This window comes from Mustela lutreola, chromosome 2 (assembly GCF_030435805.1).
Source record: "Mustela lutreola isolate mMusLut2 chromosome 2, mMusLut2.pri, whole genome shotgun sequence".
Lineage (NCBI taxonomy): Eukaryota > Metazoa > Chordata > Mammalia > Carnivora > Mustelidae > Mustela > Mustela lutreola.
Window position 1 is genome coordinate 165077609 of NC_081291.1, and position 25013 is coordinate 165102621.

Sequence of the window (25013 nt, forward strand, 5' to 3'; positions counted from 1 at the left end):
CCCCACTTTTGCTACCAACCACCAACCCACTTTTATAAGCAACCAGGAGAAAAGAATGCATCTGGGGAAGGAAAGGGAGTAAGAGGAAACAGGTATGTAAAGAGGGAGAAAGGAGTTAACTCATTAAGCCCCATGACAGAGTTGTAAACAGAGACCATTTAATGACCTCAAAGCAGGTCACCCGGAGGTTCATTCACAAAATGCAGAACTATGACAAAAATAGGGAGGAAGGGGCATCAGTGTAGCAAGAATGCATCTTATTTCGCAGCCAGGAAAACAGAGTTGTTTCCTGGACCGAGTTACCTAGTGAGCTTGGTCTAGAAAGATAATCCCAAAGATTTGTATCTTCTGAGAATTCTGTTGTAATCTAAAAATAAAAGACAACTAAGGCTGAATTGCAATTCCTACGTGCAGTGTGGCTCTGCCCCACCATGAAATGAACACGGTACAATTTCGAAGTTGGGTAAAGGCAACAGTAAGGCCTGTTACTTTTCTTGGCAATGCCAAGTATGTCTAGATCCTTCTTATTTTCTATGGATTTTCTCAGAAAAAGAGGAGAGATGAAGAAAAAAAAAAAAAGCAGAGGAGAGAATAAATTTCCGACATGAATTCCTCATTGAGGCCTAGGTACTTGCTATTTTGAAGGGTTATTTGGACACGGAAAAGAGAAAGAAAATGTGTCTGAGAAATGTAACTGCTGACATACATGCTCCCACTGAAATAATCTCCAGCAAACAGACATTTTCAAAACTTTCCAAAAACAACAACAACAGAATACACTTTCTGGGGTTGAGACCAACGAGAAATTATAGCCTTGGAGTATTTATTTTGTGAGAAAATTACAAACAACTGCGAATTCATCAGGAGCGAGAGGCAGCCAGCTCCACCTTCTCCCAAGAGGAGAGGCTTGAGCACAGGCGAGACCAGGGCACAGGAGCCCACACCCCCTCCCTGGTCGCTCAGGACACTGCAGCTGTCTTAGAAAAAGAGGGAAGCCTTCGTGGTCTTAAACACACAGCACACCCTTTGGATATCCTCTGGCCAATAACCATGATGAGTGAAACAGAAGAACATGTGATCTAGCAGATACCGTAGGGAGAATGGTTTCTAAAAAAACATCCTTTCAGTGACAAGAATAAGATCTGACAAAGTTTTTTGTTCCATTGGTTGAGGGCGGCTAGCCACATGAAAAAAGAATTTTTTTTTTTTAAAGATTTTATTTATTTATTTGACAGAGAGAGACACAGCGAGAGAGGGAACACAAGCAGGGGAGTGAGAGAGGCAGAAGCAGGCCTCCACCGAGCAGGGAGCCCAATTCAGTGCTCAATCCCAGGACCCCGGGATCACGACCCCAGCGGAAGGCAGATGCCCAATGACTGAGCCACCCAGACACCCCAAAAAGAAATATTTCTGATCCCAAATTACTTCTTTTGCTTGTTTTTTTTGCAAGTTCCCCATTCTATAGAGTAAGATTCACTTTTCCCAAACGTCTTTGAAGGCAGGGAGAAGTTTTGCTCCTACGAGGTGATGCCAAGTGGCTGTGGGAAGGCAGCAGGGGGTGGCGGTGAGTGCTGCCCTCAAGAAAGAGGGCGGAGCTCCTGCTCAGAGGAATGGCATTGGGGAAGATCCCTGGGAAGCAAACGAATCTAGTTCCCGAAGGGCTGAATACATGAGTTTAAATAGATTTAGAAGAGTTTAAGAAAGGTCACTTTTACTTAAAAAGTTGTACTTTTACCCACAGACCTAATTAAAAAGAAAGATTTTAAATTAGGAGGGACCTCAGAGAAAATAAAATAATAGCTTGGAATAACACCTCTGGATATTAAATGTTATAAATGAGAAAAGCAAGGAGCAGAGAGACTAAGTGATTTGCAGAAGGGCTCCCAGCTAATTAAGAGAGATTTAGGGCTTCAAGTCAGGTCCCCTGACTCCTAGCCCCAGGCTATCTCTACTATCCCAATACTGCCTCCCACCAAACAGTTTCTGAGATATTTACCAACTGCTTAGGACTACTTTAAGAACGAATCTACTTTCTTACGCAGAAAAGTACCTGAATCGTTACCTGAATCGTTATCTGTAAGATTAGCTTTCACTGGGGGGCCTGGGTGTGGCACAGTTGGGTAAGCGCCTGAGTCTTGGTTTCTGCTCAGGGCATGATCTCAGGATCCTGAGACGGAGTCCCATGTCAAGCTCTGCTCAGCGGGGAGCCTGCATGTCTCCCCTCTCTCTGCTCCTCCACTTCTTGCGCATGCCCACATGCACCTTTTCGCTCTCTCAAATAAATACATCTTTTTTAAAAACAGAAAAAGAGTAATTTTCTCTGTGGTTGTTTTCATTCTTCTACCATGTACACCCAAATCTAGAACAATCTTGTACTATTCTTCACATAGTCCCCTTCAATAGAACTTTCTGCAAAGGTGAAAATGTCCTTCATTTGCACTATCAGTACTAGTCACTAGCCATGTATGGCTATCAATCACTTTAAGTGTGGCTACTGGGATGAGGAACTGAGTTTTTAATGGAACCACACCGGGCAGTGCAGTTCTAGGCTAATACCTAGAACATCTACCCAGACCACTCTGACGTCAAACAGGCAAGAGTAACAAAACGTTGATGTTCTTAAGTATAAGCCATGCTCTAGCCGGCCTCTAAATATATTCCTAGCTTATTCCTTTTTCTTTTTTAAAGACTTTATGTATGTATTTGTGATAGAGCGAGAGCTAGAATGAGAGAGAGTGAAAGAGCACAGGGTGGGGATGGGGGCATTGCAGCGAGAGAAGCCGACTCTCCGCTGAGCAGGAGCTGGATGTGATTCGATTTAATTGACTGAGCGACCCAGGCACCCTCTAGCTTATTCCTTAATCATATTTTGACTGAGTGTCTAGTAAAAAGTATGATACTATGATTTCACTATTACCAGGTATAAAAAATGTTACTGATCTCCCATAGAGGACAGTACGCAAGTCACTGTACTACAGGATGGATCTCTGACGAACGACAGCTCAGGACTTTAAGTCAGCTAGTGTTCAGCAAATCTCCAGAAGCTCCTCACTACCCAGCGTCCTCTGCAGAAGGTTTAGAGCCATGTGACTAGTGCTGGCCAAGCAAGTGTGAGCAAATAGGTCATGTGTCCCTTCCAGGCTATGGCTGTTAAGAGCTAGAGAACTAGGGTCCACCTTCCATTTCTCCCCTCTCCAGTCCTGGGGACACATGCCCTGTGTTTCTAGCTCCAAGGTGGAAGAAGTCAAGGCAATCCAGGACAGAAGAAATAAACCACTGTTGCACAAAACCACTGAAGCTTAGGGGATTCCGCTCATGTAACAACTTTAGCATCCTTTATTTTAAAACCTTAACTGATCACCAATTCAGTCACAAATGAGAAGGGGCAAGTGAGAGCATAGGAGGGGAGCATTTTCAATATTGGGTCTTCAGGAAAGGTTCCCTGGATAAAGGGTTTAGAAGGCCCCTTGGGATGTGTGTGTATATATAAAGAGCTGAGGGTACTGCTGGTGGGAAAGATCTGTCTGGGAGCTGGTACATCAAGCAGTTTGGCTGTTACAGGTTTATCTAGAACAGTGGTCTCCCAACTTTTCTGATCTTGTTTTCTTAGGAGTAAAATATTCTGGGCAAATATGCCTAACCCATTAATATTTATCCATAAATTAAATGCATGGGCTGCCCAACTAAAATTTAAAAAGAGTAGGCAAAAGTGAAACCCTGTTTTAATAACATGTTAATCATGATTGTTTATAATGTTGTTTATAATGCAATTAAAGCTAATACCTTAAAACAGAAAGCCTCTTTAGGATTAGGTACATTGGTAATGATATGGCTATAACCTCTCTCAAATAGTCTGCTTGAATATTAATTACTTTGCTGACTTCTCATCACATGGGATTCCATTAGCACTGTTTTTACTTCCTGATGTGGCTTGAAGAGGGTCAACCCTGCTGCTCTCTTCCTGTTAGCGTGTGCTTGGATTAGCTGCCTACTCTTCAGCCCCAGTTTCTTTGCAGCAATCTCTTTAAGCCACTTGTCGTTTTGTGACGATTAATTTAGTCAAAAGTAAATTATATAATCTGTAAATCCACTTAACAGAGAACAGGAAAACTGGGAAGTGAATAAGCCAGTGATGTCTCCACTGTCAACCAGAGGAGATCTTTTACTATTGTCATGCATCACCCTGTGATATACAGGCTAAAGGTACCACTGCCAACCCTGGTATTAAATATCAGGAAAGCTGAATTTCTTTCCTTCCACGTTTTTTAGACAGAAATAAACATTAAGGGGTGCCTGGGTGGCTCAGTGGGTTAAAGCCTCTGCCTTTAGCTCAGGTCATGATCCCAGCGTCCTGGGATCAAGCCCTGCATCAGGCTCTCTGCTCAGCAGGGAGCCTGCTTCCCCCTCTCTCACTCTCTGCCTCTCTGCCTACCTGTGATCTCTCTGTCAAATAAATAAATAAATAAATAAATAAATTCTAAAACAAAAACAAAAACAGATTTAAAAAAGTTAAAAAAAAAAAAATAAACCTTAAGAGCATCTCCAATATCTTCTTCCAGTACTGTAGTGGAATTTCTTTTATTTCCTCTGTAGAGTTTGTACCCTATTATGGGGACTTTCAGAAGAATGGGAAGAGGCAAGGTAAGAAACTGAGATTGGGTTATGCTGTGGAAGATTAGGGAAAAGAGTTTGAGATGAGCATCACAGACAGAGGACTCACTGGTGGTTTTTGAGAAGGCAATAAATAACCAAAGTGGCATTTGCCTAATCTGGGCTCCTCATTCACTGAACTCAAAATTTTTAACAAGTTGTACCAACACAGACAGAACCTATTTCCACTGAGGTAGGTGAACCTCTTCACCATCTATGAAAGGGGAAAGAAGGAATTTAGACATACCATCTTGGTTCTGGGGAGGAACCCCGGGAGAAGCCACCTCTGCCTTCCGAGTAAAGAGAAGATGTGGTCTCTTGTTTTTCCCACTGGACAGATCTAATTCTCTCCCACCTCAATCACTTGAGGAAAAAGTTACGAGGGAGTCACATTTCTTTGTCACACATATCCCTTCCTTAAATTTCTCTTTAAGGAAATTAAAAAATCTAGCCATAAAGGGTGGTGGGGGGCCCCACAAACCTTAAGAGAAAAGAAAACCCACTTCCTTTCTTCTACACTCTCTTCTCAATTCCCCCACCCTATTCCATATAAATTCAATTTGACAACCCTGCTAATTGGATAAACGCAGCTCCTACACTCCTAGAAAACCATTGCTTTTTTTTTTTTTTTTGGTTTTGTTTTGTTTTGTTTTTGGAGGGTTCAAAACAGGGTGATTGTGGCATTCTTTAACATGAATTCCATCTGCTTTATTTCTCTCTCCATTCACCACTCCTCTTGAATATTTATGAGGCTTTTCCCTCCTTGCCTATCCCCTCTCCACCCCACCTCCACCCACCTTCCTCCCTCAACCTCCCTCAACCCACCCAGCCTCCAGTCTCCTCTCCCTTCTCTCTGAGACAGACAAAAACCTTTCCAAATGCCCCCCCCCTTCCTTGCTTTAGATAAACACAGGCAGTGTCAAGTGTGAGGAGTAGGGGGAGGTGGGGGGGGCTCAACTGCCAGTCAAGCCCCCCCAGCCTTCAATGAGGCCCAGGGGCCTAGCCTAATCGGCTGCATGCTTGCCATATGGGGGCTGTGTTGCCCTGGGAAACACTAACAGGCAGAACGGAGCTTAATAGAGTCCATATTCATTGTAATGCAGTGAGATAGCTCAAGGCACCACTGCCCCTTCGGTCCAATTTCATTCTTCTGCTTTCCTCTTTCTTTCTGGTTTTCCTCCCTTTTTCTTTCTTTCTTCCTTTCAATAGGAAACGGTCCCCAGAGAGCTCTAACCTGGAGAGGCCTGGGCTGGCAGAAAGGCTGGGGTTTGGAGTTAGGAATGACAGTGGAGGCTGCAGTTGGTGGGGAGAGGTGAGAAGTGGGGGCTTCCAGGGGGACCAAGTGGGGAGAGGGGTACAGCACCTGCAAGGGGATATATTGTATGTGTGCAGGTGTGTGCAGGCTTGAATCTGTGCACATGCAGAAGGGAGAGTGTGCTGGGTAAGCACAGCCCGGCACGGCCTTGGAGCACAGAGACGTTCGTATTTATACGGCTGTCTATGCCTAGGTATCCCAACACCACCCCCAATGCTAGTCGCTTCGCCAGGGACACCTAACTGCCTCAGGTGTCAGGCCTTTGGCTAATTCCCAGCTCTTCATAGTTGCCTTGAAAAGTCACAGGTAGTGCAGTGGGATGAAACTACTTCAAAAGTTAATCTCTGTAGGGGCAGAAGACCTACTGGCCTGCCACCCTGGGGCCGAGTTCCTCCTCTGGCTGACTGACATGGAGGAAGAGGTGAGAGCTATAGTCTGCCACAGCCCAACCAGGGCATATAGGGCCCCCCCGCACTGAGGGAGTGGGCTGTCTAGCAGATGAAGTCTTGTCACATGTCTGCTGGGAGGGAAACTTGGGGCTCCCAGAGATCAGAGGGGATCTTTCTCCAAGGCCCAAAAGAAGGGCAGAGTGTGGAGGAGGGGTAAAGAGTACATTTCTCCCACTTTTCAGAAAAAATTAAACTGGTACCCAGAATACAAGAAGTCCTCTAAAAGTAAAAGTCCTCTAATAGTAAAGAATCAGTTTCATAAGTTGTGAAACAAGGCTATTTGTTCTGTGACCGTAAAAGTCACAAATTTAAAGTCGTGATAGAAAACGAAAGCAAAGGAAAGCTATTAAAACTTTCATATACTTTCCTCAGAGAACAGTTAACCCCATGGTGTCTGGCCTGTTGGAAAGAGATCAGTAAATGGTTGCTAAGTGAATGAAACATATACATGCTGTTATAGTTTAACCACTGCTGACCAAGAACATGAAACCCTTGTCCCACCTGAGGAGTGCAGTCAGGGCTCAGACGGGGGGGGCAGTACGTTAGAAGGAGAATGCTCCTGGCAAAGGTACAGCAATGCCCCTGCCATAGCGATGCCAGGGTCTATCACCAGGCCTTTCTGTTATCTGCATCAAACAATGCTGAAGTCAGGCAGGCTAACTCAGATAAAACTTCTCCAAGCAAGGCAGATAATAGTGCTTGTTGTGCTTTACTTTTTGCCCTCCAGACTAAGTATCTTCCACTTGCCTTGTTCTTACCCCACTAAGATGCATCCAAAATCTGTGGTCTCCTGAGCTCAACCAACGGGAGACCAACTGTAGAAAAGTATATAAAAGCTCTTACAAATTTTCTTTGCTTCTAAACTTTACCTTGATTTTAAGGCTCTATAACCTAAGAACCCTAGAGGGGTTCTACAGGAAATGGTACAATGGATATTTTAAGAGCTAGGTACAATTTCAATTCCCGGCTGGAAAACCGAAATAGGATTTGGTTATCTGAAATGCTACCCGGAAGCCAGCCTCAGCATCAAATCCATAAAGGTGAGAACACTGCTTCTCTGACTCTAAACCAGAGAAGGTGAGGACACACAGTGGAGCAGGGCTGTACTGGACTCAGAGCACTTATCCCCCTTCCAGAAGCAGCCTATCCCTCCACCATCATTGTCTGTGTGGTCTTTTTCCCAGTTGTGTGATCCCCACACACTGCATGTGTGACAGAGAAGCACGCCACAAAAGAGCAAGCGGGACGCCCAGTGCTTCTCTGCCAGCTGGGCCTGAAGCGCCCTGCAAGCTCAGCAGAGAAGTCACACTTGTTCCCTGCAACGAGTGCTTTGGTCAAAAATCTAACCACTGCTGCGTGTGACTTGCTTAAGAGCCAGGATGGCCAACTCAAGGCAAGTGGGGATAGCTTCTCTGGTCTAGAACAAATGCCTATCTTTCATTTCACTGCTCAGGGGACACCCACTAATGATCTACTTATATAAACACACACTCAGATGTACCTACGCCTCCTGTCTTTCCTGTATGGGATCAGTCATAGGGACTCAAAGCAGCCAGAGAAACTCAATACAAGCCCCATAATGTCCTTTACAGTTTTCTAGTAGCCACATTTTAAAATCAAGTGAAAATAATTTTAACATCTTTTAACACAGTATATCCAAAATAACATGGTAATGTATACTTAGTATAAAAATTATTAACAAGGTGTTTTATATTCTGTTCCATACTAAGTCTTCTCAACCTAGTGTGTGCTCTATGTTTACTACACATCCCAAATAACAAGGACCACATTTCAGATACTCAACAGTCGCATGGACTCGTGGAGACTACTGCTGGCCTCTGTGGGTCTACCGCTCTCAGGCTGGCTCCCTGAGCTCTCCCCCCACATCTAACCCCCCCCCCCCCATCGACACCTACCTTCCACTAGAACATCAAGCTCAGCCAATCAGTAAAGATGATAAGTGGGCAGCCACCACTCATTGAATAAGTGCCAGGCCATAATTCATCATTCATCTAATTTGATATAATCTTTCACAATGGCCCGGCAAGGTAGGTTTATGATCAACACACTTTATAAATGAATTAAACCTTGGAGTGATTAAATATTTTGTCTAGGATTACACAGATGGTAAATCACAGTTGGGATTTGAACAGCTTCCAGCTTTAAAACCTTTCTGGTCCTTTTCACTCTACTGCTTTAAATAAATTATAGCATAATAACTGATGGATTATTATGCAGACATTAAAATGGTAATTATAAAGATCAGGTAGAAACATGAAAAATATGTAAAAGAGGTTAAGTAAAAAAACATAGATCTCATTTTGTAAAAAGCATGTAAGCAGCTGGCTGAGGCCTAGAAAGGAAACAAAAGCAGCTGACTTGAAAATGTGAAGGAAGGAAGGAGTGATATTTTTCCCCCCTTTTGAGGTTGGTTAAAAACAAACAAGCTAAGGAGCTAACTGACCCACCCTCCACAGCTCCCCAACTGAGTATGATTAAGTAAGGTCCAAACTCCTTCGCACAACCTTCCAGGTCCTTTATAACTGGGCTGCCGTCAACCTTTCCCAGATCTTCCTCCCACAAGCCCTAAAATCCAGGCAAGCTGCATTTTCACACCCTCGCTTCTGCCAGAATCATCTCCCCCTCTCTTTTCATTCCACCAGAGGAACTCTTAAGTACCCTTCAAAGCTTACCTCACGTGACACCATATGATGCCTCCAGGGACTATTCCTCCTCCCGGTTTCCACAGTGCTCCGCATATCTATTATAACATTTCCACAATAATTTGTGTGTTTGATCACGTGTGTGTCTGTGGTGGGCCTCGGAACTCTATCCTCTGATCCCAGACTGTAAAGTTTCTGAAGCCTAGCTTCTTAACTTCATCTTGGTGACCCTAGCATCTTAAAAAGCCTCGGCACATCACAGGGGCTCAGCTGAGGTTTGCCAAACTGAAGGGTTTTTCAGATAAGAAATAGGAGACGGAGGACTGTTAATCTGGCCCTGGATCTATAAGAGGGATGCACAGAGAAAGATGCAGTTATCAGTGGTGGAACCACAGGGCTTTTCTAGGGGCAAAGGACTTTTAGAACCAAGGCCTTTATTTTTCAAAACCAGATGGTCCTTAGATCAGTGTGGATAGCCCTGAGGGGAGGGCCAAGTCCCAGGACAGAAGTCAGTACCTCTGTAGAGGCTCCTATGGTTTGGAGCTTCATTCAAGGACCTGCTTTGTTTTCTTTCTTATCCCTCTTTCCAAAACAAACACCCTACTATGCTTGAGGCTTCTGGCTTCCTGCAGCCACTGATCGGCAAGGAATCTAATCTAGGAGGATACTGTGGGTAAGTATTAACTGGCCAACATCAATATGACCCTAAGCTTGAGGCCAGCGAGGAAGGAGACAGGCAGCGAGGCACAAGAGAAAGAGAAATAAGAAAGCTGTTGCATCAGAAAGAGAAGGATGGGTTGAGGCCTGAAGAGAAAGCATGAGGAGGGGAGGAAGGAGGAGGGCAGAGAGGCAGGAAAGGCAGCTAAATCTGTTGAACTCTTACTCTTGGCCAAACCCAGTGCTGAGGGCTTCATGTGCCCAGTCATTTTTAATCTTCACAACCCAGGGAATGTTACTGTCCACATTTTACAGATGGAGAGAGAGGTTATCAAAACTCTTCTCATTGCTTTATCATATGAGGATTTCAGGGGGCAACTCAAATTTTTATTATAGACGTGCTTTTCTGCTAAGTGACAAAGTTGAAACCCAGCGGGATCTGGTACTGAAAAGCCATGAGCCTTGGGTTTAGATAGGAGCTCTGCCACTTCTACCCCTGGTAGAAGGCAGCTTTGGGTACATAACAATCTCTGAGTCTCAGTTTATGCCCTGTGAAAAGGAAAATGGTAATACCTCCTTTGCTGAGCTGCTACAAAGAATTAAAGAGACTGAGTGTGAAAGCAGCCAGGCATACAGCAATCACGAAACAATTTGAGGGGACAGATATCATGGAAGCCATTCCCTGGAGGTCTAATTTCATATAGTGGCACTGCCACCGAGTGGGCTTTTAGATTAATGTAGTTTAAGACTTTGAGATGCTGCATTTTAAGAACTCCGGACATAAGTGATACCATCGTTTTGCTTATTCTTTCTGTGCTTTAAAAAACTGAGCAGATTTGTTGTACTACATACACACATGCCTCAGGAGTTCGAGAAATATTATTTGTTGAAAAAAAAAAAAAGCAGTAATACCTACCTTCTACACAGTGTTTTACAGAACTTCACAATAGCCCTATGGGATAAGAGATCCACAGAGAATGCTACAGTGTTCCCAAGTTTCCAGCAAGATTTGCTTTCTAGCCTCTTATTCTCTACCCAACTGGAGTCCACATTTATTATCACTTAAGCTAATAACTGCTCCCCACCACCTCTCCCTCACCCTGTTTATGCCCTCTCTCTGCACTCTCTTGATGATGATAATGACGATAATGGTCATAATTTCTCCATAATGTCTCTACATGTTCAGAGAGAAAGGGGAAAAGATCCCCATCAGACAATAGGTCCTTTGGGACCAAAAGTTATGGAAAAGTGTTTATAGAGAGGAAAGCAATCCCCTGATCCCTTGGACCCCCACTTCCAATCCAGCTCCAGAAAGGAGCTCACCTTGTCAGTGAATGCACAAAGCTACAACAAAGCCACCTGCTCCTATCTACCTACTTGTTTCTAATTACAGCCTAGGGCCAGGGCTATATCCATACAAGTAAATAATGAAGTAAAATGGTAACATAGTGACTAGAGAGGAAACAGAAGCATCCACTCTCAAAACCTTCTCATGCTCACGGTTGACAAGAGCCCACGTAAAAGGAATTCATTAAAGTCTGGGTAGACAGCACAAACAGGGTATATAAACAACCCTGTCCTAGGGCCTGAACAGCACTTACAGTAGATTTTAACAGCTTAATGTCCTATCTCCTAAGACAAAGGGAAAATGATCCTGTTTAAGTGATCAGTGGGTAAACACAAGCCTTACTACCTGTCCTAAGCAGGCTCAGGGAAGGCTGGGACTTGATTCTATCTGAAAGTAGCCACTGAAAGCAATGGAGGCCTGAGAAGATAGGAAATACAGCAGGAGTACACTGGAGAGCAAGCTCTGCTCAGTCTGCAGCGTACACAGAACCACAGAAATAGCTTCTTCCCCAGTCCTCTGGAAAGAGAAAGGATCTGTCTCAGATGCACAGTAAGACAAAAGAGGGCTCTCTACTTAGTTTTCATGCTGACAGGAGCAGGGAATATAGCTGGCAACCCCAAGTTCAGGATGAGAAGTCCAGGTTCCTGGGGCAGGCTTGGGGAAAAGTCAGGTCAGTTCAGCAAACCCACACTGGGTACCCACTAGGTGCCACACACTGACGGAGCGTACAAGCAGCCTCCCATCCTTAAACAACTTGGAACCTAGTTGACTTTTAGCTTTGACAATATCTTTCTACTATACCAAAATTAAAATGCATCATGGCCTTAAGCAAAGATCGATGATAAACCACTGATTTTACTAAGTACAGGCAAGGAACCAGACACGAACAAAGGCATTAGGGACTGAGAAAAGAAATGTGTCACACACTTAAGTGTGCACATGCGCACACACACACACACTCAGGCCCTGCTCAGCACAGAAGATCAGTCCTCCAATGTAGTGCCTGTCATGAGTCCTAAAAGAGTTCCCCTTTCTATTGTCCAAGTTCATTCCCAACATAGTTCTAGAATATTAAAGTAAGATCAATTAAAATAGGAAAGATCAATTAAGGTAGGAAAGAGGCTTGAAGCTAATAAGGAGGCCAATGAGTATCTCTTAAGCCTCAGCTTTGTCACTGTCACATCTCACACTATATCATAACTTGTTTACAAGTCTCTCTTCTGGACATATAGTAGGTACTCAATGAATCTTTGCTAAGCTGTAAAGACCTACTTCAAGATCATTTCCAAGGTCTTTTCCTCTTTGGTCCTTGGAGTTTGGCTCTGATGAATCCCCAAGGGTGCTCTCGCTGCGAAGTTGAGCTTGCTTGAATTGAGGAAGATTGTGCTTGAGTGTCTGATACCCCTGTTCCTATCCCCCACCAGGATGTGGTTCTTATTCAGTGGGGAAGGCAGGCCAGACAAGCATGAGGTGAGTAGGAGTGGGCTTGCCAAAGAGGAGGTGGAGAAGAAAATGTGAGGAGAAGTAGCACACGAGGAAACTCTCTTCTGTTCAAGGCATGTCCCTGGCACCTGCTGTGTATCAGGCAGTGGTTGGGAATCCAGCTCTTGTTCCCCTAGAGTCCCGCACTTCCCCTATGCAAGTACCAACACACTACTTTCCATCTGCCTGGCTACTGGATGGAGGCTTCAGGGATCAGGAATGGTAAAGAAATTCACAAGGGCATCATCAGCATCCAAAATAGTTCTAGGTATTCAGCAAAGTGCTGAGTGACCCAATGGCAACCTGAGACACAAAAGGTGAAAATGGCAGAGATAAGAAAGAACTGTTGTCATCTAGTCAAGGAGGGAGCTCTTCCTTAGAACCTGGGCATTTAGGAAGCTCTGGGGGTTGAAAAGACTTTGATTTACTTTGTTAGGTGACATAATCACCACCAACTCCAATTAAGTGTCACCTGCAATCATTTTCTGTGCCTCTTCCTCCTGATGATTAAGCAGACAATGGCACCAGGCCCACATCCACACCCTCCACAGGACTGGCAGCCAGTCAGGTTCTGTGACCCAGAATGAATAACAATCAGGTGGCTGCTTCACGGTTGATCTAGTTTTAGGGCTGATTCAAGCAAATGCTAGGCAAAATCAACCCCAATCACCAGACACCAACACACACCACCCCTAACACACACACCCCTAACAGGCATGCTGGCAGAAAATCTGGAAGTGTGCACATGAAAAACTAAGCCTTGGGATCAAGCTGCTGAAGTCAGGTCCAAGACCAGCAATCAGAAGCTAGCACTCTTTGGTTGACTGACTGCACTTTGACAAGAACAAGGTCTACTCCCAGACCTTCCTGCAAGCCAGAAAGACTTACCCTGAACTTCGAAGGAACCACTTTGATGTAGGACAATAAAATATCACACACAGGGATGTTGAGGAAAAAACAAATTACCTTGGTAAACCATCTAGCATAATGACCTGTACAAAGTAGTTGCTTAATACATGATAGCAACTTATGAAATTTGAATAATTCCCTTTAGGGTTACTTTTGGGAATACTTCCACTACTCTGATCTTTGTTGCAGATTTATCCCTAGTATTTCAACAAAAGAGGGCTAAGAGTAGGTAGTATCTCAGGCGCCGGACACCCCCACCTGCGCTCTCCAGGCACATGCTCTCACAGCCTCTCAGATGGAACCGCACTCACACACGTGTGTGTGCACATGGTCCTCACACAGCAAACACCGCCAGCTCCAGATGGTAAGGACTATGACAGTTTACTTTCTTTCCCATCTGACCTCATACTTTCTTCACCACCTCCCTGACCCCCAAATATACACATTTAGTCCGCAGCCCACCCCCACTCTTTCTCGATTACAAAGCTCTTTTAAGCACCTAAAACTTAAAATAAATACCAATTTGAAGAACTGAAGCATGCCCCAGTCCATCTGTCTGTCAGTCCCTGCCTTCTGCTGGAAGCCACCGACCCCATCTCCCATCAGTTCTCCCAACTTGTAAAGCATAGTGGCCTTGGTGCAGGTCTGGCACACACAGAGAAAATAAACACATGGAGTCTTGCCAGCTGGGTCAGGCATCACTATTTATAGCAGGAGCAAGCATGGGGAATTGGAGAAGCCTTGTGAAAGGTCAGGGGCAGCGGGGGTGGGGATAATTCTAGCCTGCTGTTCAAGGCTCCACCAGCTGCAGAGAGGATCCCTTGCTGAAGCTCTGCCATTCCCAGGTGCAAGCCATCCTGATGTGACTAATGCCATCACAGCACAGGAGGGAAAGCCAACGTCTCTGAAGGCAGAGAGCTTGCTAGCTTGTTCACTCCTGTATCCCCACCAGTGATCACAGTGCTTAGCACACGGTAGGAGCACAGGAAGGATTTGCTGATTAAATGAAGGGAGGAGCTCTTTTCTTCCCGCCTACCCCACAAGATTACGCCACAAGATTACAGATGGCAGAGAGAAATAGGTGGAGGAGAGGTTAGAGAAGAGTGCCTAAAATGGCCTTCGAAAAATCTACTGGATGTAAATATGTGATGGCAAAAATAATGTAGGGAAATGCTTAAGAAAAACTAATTAGGTTTTTGTTTTGTTTTGTTTTTACTGCAGGCCTTTTCAGAGCCTTTAATATGCTGTTATGCACCTTGAATCACCAAGAGGTGGAAAGAGTATGCACTGAAGTCTGAACTTAACCACAGACCTGGACTTATGTAGCCACAGGACTGAACTTATTTGACCACACTACTCTTTTTTCTCAGAGTACCATTAGTGAGGAAAATTTCATCAAATACACTTTGGGAAATGGTGGCCTAAGAGGTTCCTGGAGAATATCCCAAAAGCAACTTGTAAAACAGCATGATTCCATTTTTGTGATTTAAAAAATTGCATATGATATGTGCCATATAGTTATTCAGAGGTCATGAGACACTTAAGTGTTAACTTTTATCTCTGAAGATTAGGGGATTTGTACTTTTTACATTAAATGCTTTAGAAATATTCAAAGTGGTTAGCTATGTAATTATAATTTTTGTTATTAAAAAGACAAATTTGGAAAAAAAAAAAAAAAAAGCTACCTCCAAATAGTGTTTCATCACTGTTATTTTGTCTTCCCATAGACCTGAGGACTTCATTTCCCAACAACCCACTGGGCCATTACAAGGCTGCTCTTTGCTCCGTTATCATATCCGAAGAGGTATCTGTGTCCATTCTCTAACATTCAACAACTCTGGCTTATAAGGAACACCTTCCCTAATTCCAGGATCTGCTGCTTCCATACAATATGAACAAGTGTTATCGAAAAAAATGTAAACCCATTTAATATTCTGTTAACCTTTACAAGTCTGAAATTACTTTGTCTAGTAAATTGTAATAAAATATCCATTAAGAAGTTAGTTTGCTGAAATTATCATGTTGGGCATATTAACATTTAAAGACTGCCTTTTTCCTCCTCAAGTACAAATTTCCTAATGTAACTGATTTGTAAATGTAATTAAAAGTCATCAAGACTTAATAAATATAACATACCAGGTTTTGTTGCAATATGGGATTAAGGCATATCTTTGGAATTAGAAGAAAAATCATCAATCTTAGAATAAATCAAAGAAAAGTATTTGACCTTATGTTGAGTTACTGTGTGTGAGACAATGTACATGCACTATCTTGTCTAACCTCTAAGCAACTCTATGAAGTAGGTGGTACTGTCATCTCCGTTTTACAGATGCAGCAGTTGAGGCTCAGAGAGATTAAGCATCTTGCTTAAGAATAAAGCATTTTCTTAAAGCTTCTCTCACATTTCCTCAGATATTCTCTGGACTTTCAGATTCAGTTTTCTCCTGTTCACACAGAAATAAAGATTCAAGGGGGGGGGCACCACTGCATAGACTGCATAGAATGCCTACTCTGGGGGCCACGATGGCCTCCACCACAGAAAAGGAGATTCAAACAGTTCTTCCAGCCACAGTAACCCTTGCCAGACTGGGGCCATCATCACTACTTCTGGGGACTGGGAGGTGACCAGAAGACAAGTTCTTCGAGCACATGCACATCTTAGTGTTTGCAGATCAACACATGAGTCCCTTAACAAAGGCAGAGCAGTCTGTCTAGCAGCTCACAGACCCCCTGGAAGGGGGACAGGTGTTGACCAGCAAGACTCGCACAGCCACTTGACACCATACTGGACCAGAGGGCTTCGGCTCCACAGGAACTGTCTCTTCCATGTCCCGAAGGGTTAATAGCTTAGCCTCTGGCTTCCAGCCTCCCCCAAAGCAGTCCTATTTCAGTTTGGTCCCTACCCCGGGGAGGAGACAGCTCCCCACCCCTTAGAAATTCCGTCCCCACCCCAACCCCTCCCCCTCCACGGCCCGCCCACTCCAGGAATGAAGCTGCTGCTGCCCAACATATACCCAGACTGGTTTCATCTCCTTCCAAATCCATTTTGTGTCTTAACTTCTGCCAAGAATAAAAATTAAAACACTAACACACACATCATGCTTGTATGGGAGGGGAGGACAGGGCTGGAAGTTTAAACTGAAAAAGATCAGGAAGGGAGTGGGCGGGGCAGGTCGCTGATGAAAGTCAGGGCTTGGAGACTTTGGCTGGGGTCTCTTGTGGGCCTTGGCCCACCCTGCCTGAAGCCCCTGCTGGCTACACCCAGGGTTGGACCTGAGGGGGAAGTGTTTGCAGCATCTGCCCTCATGCTCCTCCAACACCCCATTTCATATCCTTTAACATCCCCAGCCCTGCCCAGAGGGGCACAGAGAGGCGGAGCTGCTCAGCACTGCAAAGGCTGGAAGTGGACTCCCCTCCCCACACTTGAAGGAGCCCTGTTCCTTGCCAACGCCACAGTGAATAAAATAGCACTTGGAATGACACGCAGGCCTGGTGGTGCAGGCAGCTTGTGGGCTGTCTGTGGCCACCCAGAGGAATGGGTCTGGGGCTGGAGCCTCATTCTCAAAGCCTGCTCTGCCACACCCAAATCCTGCAGGCTCCAGAATCTGGGGGCCAGGCAGCGCTGCTACAATCCTTTTCCTCTCTTTCTAGGCAGAAGCAGGAGCCCCTTCACTCTAGAATGATGAAGGCTAACCCTTTACACAATCAGGGTCCCCCAGGGTTCAAATAATCACCCCCTACCCAACTCTGAATCCCACCATCTTCCTACTTTGGGTGAACTGCTCCCCAAATGGTGAACTACGCGCTCACATGACTTGCATCTATCCAGATGGAACCCACCGTCTCATGGAATCACTTGCCTTATAAGTCAATCAATGCTTACTGAACACCTACTCAATACTAAGTCTTCAGAATCCAAAGACAAAGTTCAAGCTTTCTCTAAGAGCTCAGCATCTGGGGGGTAACACAGAAACATCTCGAGTGGGAATCAAACTCGAGTGCCCCAGGCTGGTGTTCTTTCCTTTCTATGCCACTGTGAGAAGGGCGGGGAGATAGGATCACACATGTCTTTTGGAAAGAGCAACCTTGTGGCATCCACCCTTGCCCCATCTGGCACACAGATAGTAATGAAAACAAACCAATATTAAAAAACAAAACAAAACAAAAAAACACTTTGTCCTGATAACTGTTAAATCTGGGTGATGGGTAGATGGCATTCATGATACTATTCTTTCTGCTTCTCTGTGTTAGAGATTTTAAACAAACAAATAATAAAACTTTTTTTTTTTCAAAGGACAACTGGAACATCTCAAACCTTCCCAATACCACACTAACTCCCAGGAAACCCCCTACTGCCACCCACCCACCTACTCAATGTCTTCTCAGTTCAGCAGGTTTCAGTGAGTACCCAGGTTTTGGTGGGGAAGGGGCTGTTTGACCTTGAAAAGCTCCCCGTTATTGGGCCAGAGAGGCAGTTCCATCTCTGAAAGGGGACTGCTGGCCACAACCAGAGAAGACCTAGAGAGCCTATCTTGTGCAAGGACCCAGAGCAAGTGGGCTATACCCATAACCTCTGTTTCCTTTCTGGGGTTTCTCGGTCTAGGATGGGCCTTCCCCAGGACCCTGAGCATATCTCACCAACAATGTGCTCCCAGCTTCACTGGCCGGCTTTCCTCTACTACAAAATCAACCAAGTGCAGACCTTGAGGCCCAGCTCAAAGACCATTAAGAAAACTGGCTTGGACTTCCAAATCTATCCCTTTTCTCTTGGCCTCCATGTCTCTACTGTAAAATTCCCAACAACACCATAACTGACAAAACTCTTTTTAAATAGCCAAATGCTCCAAGAAGACTGTCTTAGGAAAGAATTCTAAGTCAGCAGTTTATCTCAAGTCAGAGCAATAATGATGACAACGGTGATAATGGTGAGTGTCTAGCACCTTCTCAGACCGAGCACTTCTTTAATGAGAGAATGTGGATGAGGCCATTCAGTGTGAAACAACCTCTGGTCTGGATTTCAGAGATATTCACAATCCATGCCAGAAGTGTCTTCTGGGCAGCAGGCACAGTGCTGAATGATCTGTTGGCTGATGAACGGAAAGGCCACTATTTGATGGTCTGGGACATGTTTAGGGGCCTATGCCTGATGGAGCACGAACAGCACTGCTCTCAAGCAAGGCTCACTGCTGGCTATTTAAATGGAAAGAAATCGTAAGTGACTCAAGAGAGGCAGTCTGCGACCATCATGAGTCTCAAAGGGTGGCATTCTTCACACTAGGAAGACAGGTCAGAACCACCATCCTTGGGCAGGGAAAGATACCCCATCTTGGCTGAGATGTAAAGAAACAAGGTCTCTCTGCCTTTCCCCCCATGCAGACCAAGGGTGTTAGTATGGGCATTTTTGTTAATTTCCTATATGTGGGGGGGGGGGGGTAAAGGGAGTGGGGAAGATGGGGTGAGGGGGGTGGAATTCTGCCTGCCTAGGATTCCATCTTAATTGAGTATGCTGTTCCTTTTTACTTTCTGACTTTGAAAGCACATAGACCTTAGCTAATAAGGAGTTTCCTTGTTCTGCTACCATGGAAGCTAGCTTTTTCTAAAGAGGGGAATAGAGTGGCAGTGGGTGAAATTTGGACCCTGCCTTGATTACTGCATTCTGTTCTGAAAAGTACTAGAGAAGACCCAGACTGCACCCAAAGACTTCCTTCCACCAACACTCGCTGAAGCTCCCAAATCAAGCAAGGCCTGTGCTGTGCCTCCCAGAGCATACTGTAGTAATAGGCAACCATATCTTGGGAGGTCCTGGCATGATCCCCAACAGAATGCCACTCTTTATGTTAAAGTTGATTTAAAAAAAAATACATTGCATTTATAAATTTATATTTTAGTAAATATAAAGGCTATTTACAAAATTTTAGTAAATATAAAGGCTATTTACAAAATCACTCTTTCTGAGATTTCTTCTGCACATTGACCAGTAGGGGGAAAGAAAACACCCAAAAGCTTTGTCAGATTATGTATTTATCTCTTGATTCAGGAAAAGTGCCCGGCTCCTAGGCACACTCTACCTGGCATGTACCTACAGGAGCTGGTCTGGGATTCTCTCTCAGGACTCTCACTGTACCTCCTGTGGGGACAGAATGTGAGGAGGGAGACAGGGGTGCAGGCTGGATTTGGTAAGGAACATGGAGCCCACATTCACATGATTCAGCAGTTTTCTGTTGTTTGCCTCCTTGGGCAAACTGCAGCAAGGGCCCAGGCTTCCCCTGTGTTGAGGGTCAGTAATCATTGTCACAGCCTCCTAGGCTCTAAAACTAGAGTCAGGATGACAGGGGACCAGGAGGCTACACCGATTCCATACCTAACCACAAAGTCAAGGACAACTTGCCTGGAGAGAATGTCCTCTGAAGAGCTTGAAGAAGTGCTCACAATCTTAGTGACAAACCTGGGACAGGTACTATTCGTCTCCACTTGCAGTGGGGATAACTAGCCAGAGCCAATGTATGGGGTCCTTTAAAGAGTCACTGAACAGGATACAGCTTGGATTGTGGACTGGGTGAGGAAAGAAAACTGGAGGAGGAGGGGGTAGGGACTTGAACCATCAGCATGGAATTTCCACAGTCCAAAAGCTGACTTCCCAAGGGGGCCAAAGGGTCTTCGTCCTCCTTCACACTAAATTCTGACACACCTGCCAGTGTCCTTCAGGGTGCAAAGGTACCAGCTGGCCTCAGCTCTGTGTTTATTCCAAACAGGAAGCAATGGAACCTGGGATCTGAATTTCAGTTCCTGTTCCTCAGGATTGCAGCTCTCTGCACCTTGTACACCCCTCTTCCTCAGCCGCTAGAACTTCTCAGCCTGGTTCAACCAGATGACCCACAGGACCCTATTGGCCAGCACCTCCCTTCCCCTAGCTGGGGCCTGGGTTTGAGAAGCTCCCTCCTCCAGCTTCCCTTAGAACTTCCTTACTCCCTCAGAGTACCTCCCTGTTCAGAGTGATTGGTGAGTGCCCTGAACACTGAGGTTCCTACCTCCGGCTCCCAAGAAATCCTGGCTTACAAGGCTAACTCAGGAAAGAAGCCCCTCTGGGCAAGGAATATGTTCTCCGTCTTTCTGGCCCCTATTGGTCTTCCTCCCAAATGACCACAAAACAAGCCTCAGTGCTCACTCTCAGGTCTCAGCACAGACGCCACTGGGACCTGGACGGAGCTAACAGCAAGGACGGTAGAGGCCAGGGCCATGTGGCTGGCCAGCGGATGTGGGTGTGAAGGAGTGCTGCCTGCCTGGGGGAAGCTCACGTCCCCACCCTCCTCCCTAGTTCCAAAGCAAGTAAAACAAACTACTGAGGAGGAAGACAAACAGCTCCATGTGCTCCTCCTGTCTCTAGTTAAGAATGGGATGGGAAGGTCTACACAGCTGGTACTTCCAGATGTGGAACCAAAACACAGGCAGCTCCTGACAGTTTACCAGCCTGGGCTAAACTCCAGTAGCACCAGGGCCAGGCATGTTCACTAGGAGACGATGAAGGCAGAGGACCGGTGGGCTCTGGTCAAGTGGGTTTCAGCACAGGGCTTTTACTCCAGATGGATGTGGGCATGTGGGGGAGGGGAAGGGGTGGGGACAGAAGGCCATATTTAAAACTGGAGAGGACGGCCAAGTAAAAGAAGCCGACCCAGAAACACTATATACTGTGTGATTCCAACTATAGGACAGTCTGGAAAAGACAAAACCATGAAGACAGTAAAAAAAGAGCACTGGTTGCTAGGAATTGGGGGAGGGGAAGAGAGAGGGCCTAATAAGTGGAGCACAGGGGATGTTTAGGCAGTGAAACTATTATTCTGTATGACACTGCAATGGTGAATAGTTGTTATTATGCATTTGTCAAAACCCGTAGAGTGTATAATACAAATAGTCAACATTAACCATGCACTCTAGTTAATAACAATGTATCTATATTGGCTTAACAACTGTACAATTGTAACAAATGTACTGCACCAACATCTGGATAATATGGGGAGAAGAGGCCTGAGGTCAAGGGTAATACAGTGGCAACACTATATTTTTTACTTAACTTTTTTCTGTAAACTTCAATCTGCAAGAAAAAAAAACTATTCATTTTTAAGAGTTAAAACAAACAAACAAACAAAAAGACTGAAGGAGTAAAGCTCAGGCCTTCAGCTCCCTAGGATGCTATAGAGGTTGGGTCTGGGGATCTTGGTAGTTTAATTTCTCAGGCACATTTGTTGTCAGCACAAGACCTCCTGGGATCTTTATCCCTATTTTTATTCTTCCTCAGCTTCTAAATCTAGAAGCAAGTCAGAAGTGATTGCAATATGAAGTCAGATCTGTCCCCCACTGGGCAGATATCCAATCATGCTGTCCCTTGCACACAGCTGTCAGCTCTCCAGCAGCAGAGAGCATCTCTGTGGCCTGCGTGCCTAGCATGGGGCCTGACCCCCTGGCTCCCAAGGCCCTCATGTATGTGGGGAACTGAACTATTCTTGAATGCATCACGTTCCTCATGTCCCCGGCCTGTGGTTCCAAACTCAATTCAACAGAGCTCCAATTCAGCTCAGGCCCCTGTGATACTGGAAGGGACAGCAAAATGGACTGTCCAGGCACACTCGGGAAATCCCAGGTGAGCATTTAGTCTGTGGAACTCGGTGGAATGAGAGAAGGTGCTGGGCTTCTCTTCTTCTCCTAGCTGGGCTTAGCTCAGTGCCGGACATAAAGTACACGCTCCACAAATTCCTCTGAAGTGAATGATGAGGAAGGGCTAGAGGGGGCATCCGTTCTTATGCTCCCCTTACAGGTGGAACACCGGGCGCACCGATGGACCATTCTGAATACAGTCACCTTGAGAAAGAAAGAAGACCTGGGCTATTTCTGTCGTGGCCTAGCACACAGCTCCCTGGCATTTCTGAAACAGACACTCAAATATTATTAGAATTCTCCACACCAGTCTCTCATGTACATCCAAATACATATGCCCAGAACGCATTTTTCTTCTATAAATCCGTATGTAATTATTTGATTTTTGTTTAAAACTTAATATTATTATATCTCTTTCAAAATTCAGACAAGCCCTGCAGACTACTGGGGTGGGCGGGGGGGAATGAACACCAGTTACATATCAGAATCTAATCCAGGTACGGGAAAGTCGGGGAGGAAAAAAAAAAATCCCTGGTCTCATGGATCTTCCATTCTGGAGGAGAAGCAGGCAGGAAGCAAATAGACAAACAGATGGATACCTGCCAGCAGGTGAGAACTTTGAGGGAAAATAAATTGGGCTGAAGGGAGAGAGAATGATGAATTAATAAAGGGCAGCTAGGTCCAGGTTAGAGGCAGAAGGCAAAGAAGTTGCTCATCGAGTTGAAGGAGCAGTAAGGAGGCCAGGGTGGCGGTGGGGGGTGGGTGGGAGGTGAGGGGAGAGCTTCAAGGGGTGGGGCTGAGCACACGGAAGGCTTTAGAATTGTCTCTGAATTCAATAGGACCCCCTGGAGAGTTCTGAGCAGAGAAGTGACCTCCTCTGGCTTCTCTGTTGGAAGTTGAAACTGACTTCTCTGTGTGGCCAGATTTAGGGGCAGGGAAGTCAGGGGAGTGGGGGTGGAAGCAGGTAGAACCTTGAGAAAGCTACTGTGCTAGTCCCGTAGTTTGACAGTCTGGGTAAGAAGGGGTAAAAGACCTGGGTGGCAAGAAGTTGCAGGATTCTGGATACATTTTAAAGGTAAAGCCACTATTTGTCAATTTAAAGTGGACTGTGAGAGAACATGCAGAGTTAAAGAGGATAGCAAGTTTTCGGCCTCGCAGGTAAAATGGAATGGTGTACTGGAAAGAAGCAGAGGAGGAGGCTGGGTGGGAATTCTCTTCCTAGTGAACAGGTCTGAGGACACCTTGTGGGCACCTAAGGGTACACTGGGCAGGGTTTTATCCCACTGTGGGATCTTCTCTGTCCCCATCTGCTCACTCCTTTATCCCTGTAGAGCCTTGAGCAGGGGTTCCCGTGGCACAGTCTTCCCCCCAGCCCTCCTTCCAGCTGCTCAATCCATCAGTAATCCTCACTTCCCACTGCTCCTCTTTCCTCTCCTTTCCTCTCCTTTCCTCCCGACAGCTGCCTTCCACTGGCGCTCATGATGTGCTTCATAAATGCATTATATGCCATTTCTTGCTTCTCTTTACAACAACCTTAAGAAATTGGGGTTTCAGAGTCTAGGAAACTAGCCCATGGTCATAAACATAGCAATTGGCAAGACCAGGATGCAAGTCCAGGCCTTTCCGGTTCCAAAGCCTACACTTAACCAGTATGCCACACAATCTCCAACCTGGACGTGGCCCTAGAAATACTGCTTCCTCCTGAACAACCTTCTAATAAGAGTCATTCCAGATTCTGTCTTCTCAGAGGGGTCACTCCAGACACTCCCCTACACACCTCTGTTCTTCCTCCCTCAAGAAGAATGTTAGCCAGGATCCCCTTGCCATAAGATCTTTTCCTCTCCCGACTCCCGCCAGACCCTGAGACCCTCCCTCCCCCACTGCCTCTTTTCTCAACGGGGAGAAAGACAGCTTGTCTGGAGCTTGGGAAGGGTTTCTGGTGATAGGATGAGCTGCCTCTAGTCCAGGCCCCTGCCCTCAGAAAACACAGATACAACGCAGGAAGCAGGTGCAGCGCATATGGCCATGCTCTGACCTCTAGCCAGTTCTCTAGCAGGTCTTACTTCCTAACTCATCCTAGCAGGCAAGATGCCAGAGAACTTGGGTTTCTGATGAGAGCAGACATTCTGAATCAAAAGCGTTCTCTTATGCGATCTTTCTGCATCCTAACAGTGCTCTGAAAGGCAGCTTTGTGGGGATGGGGAAACAAAGGCTCAGAGTTTCTGTGACTCCTCTCAGTTACCCAGCTGGTTGGTCACGTAACTGTTGCTTAAACCCAAATGTCCTGTGTGATTTGCTGCCAAAAAGCAGAACCCCCTGGCTTCAGGCTGTCCATGTCTGTTAAAGGAAAAACAAGGAATTCAGGGCAGCTATGCATCCTCCATAGCCAAGTCTTCACCCCTGCCCTCAGCTGGGAGGTAGAAGGTTGTTGTGCAGAATCCTTCCTGCCAACTGTCCTGTGAGTATCTGCCTGCAAGGTACTGTCTCCTGTCAGTTACCTGCCTGTCAAAGCTCCTACCTCCTTCCCCGGGCTATCTTTCTGTACAAGCTGCCACTTCTCCTAACCAGGAAAAGAATCTGCTGGGCCAAGCACCTTCTCCCCCTCTCCCCACTGAGGGCACAGAGGACCTGCTTGATCAGACTTGCAGAAACTTGAGGAGCAAGTGGATTCAGCTGGCATCTACAGTGGACGCAAAGACTCAGACAGCCAATGCAGATAATGGGGGAGGGGGGATGGCAGAGGCAGGAGACATGTTCTGAGATAAGACCCACGTGGAGGCTGTTCTCACAACTGTCTATGAAGTCCAGTACAAGCATGTCACAAAGCTTGGCTTCCCTTGGCTGCTGCTGCACTGGACGAAATCTTCCAGCTATGGTCCCAGTTTTTTAGT

General features: G+C 45.7%; 1 protein-coding gene across 4 annotated transcripts in view; it reads right to left on the bottom strand.

The window, feature by feature from the left end:
* BOC (BOC cell adhesion associated, oncogene regulated) overlaps positions 1–25013 on the bottom strand; it is a 67601-nt gene that overhangs the window by 34907 nt on the left and 7681 nt on the right. The gene's annotated exons all lie outside the window — the stretch shown is intronic.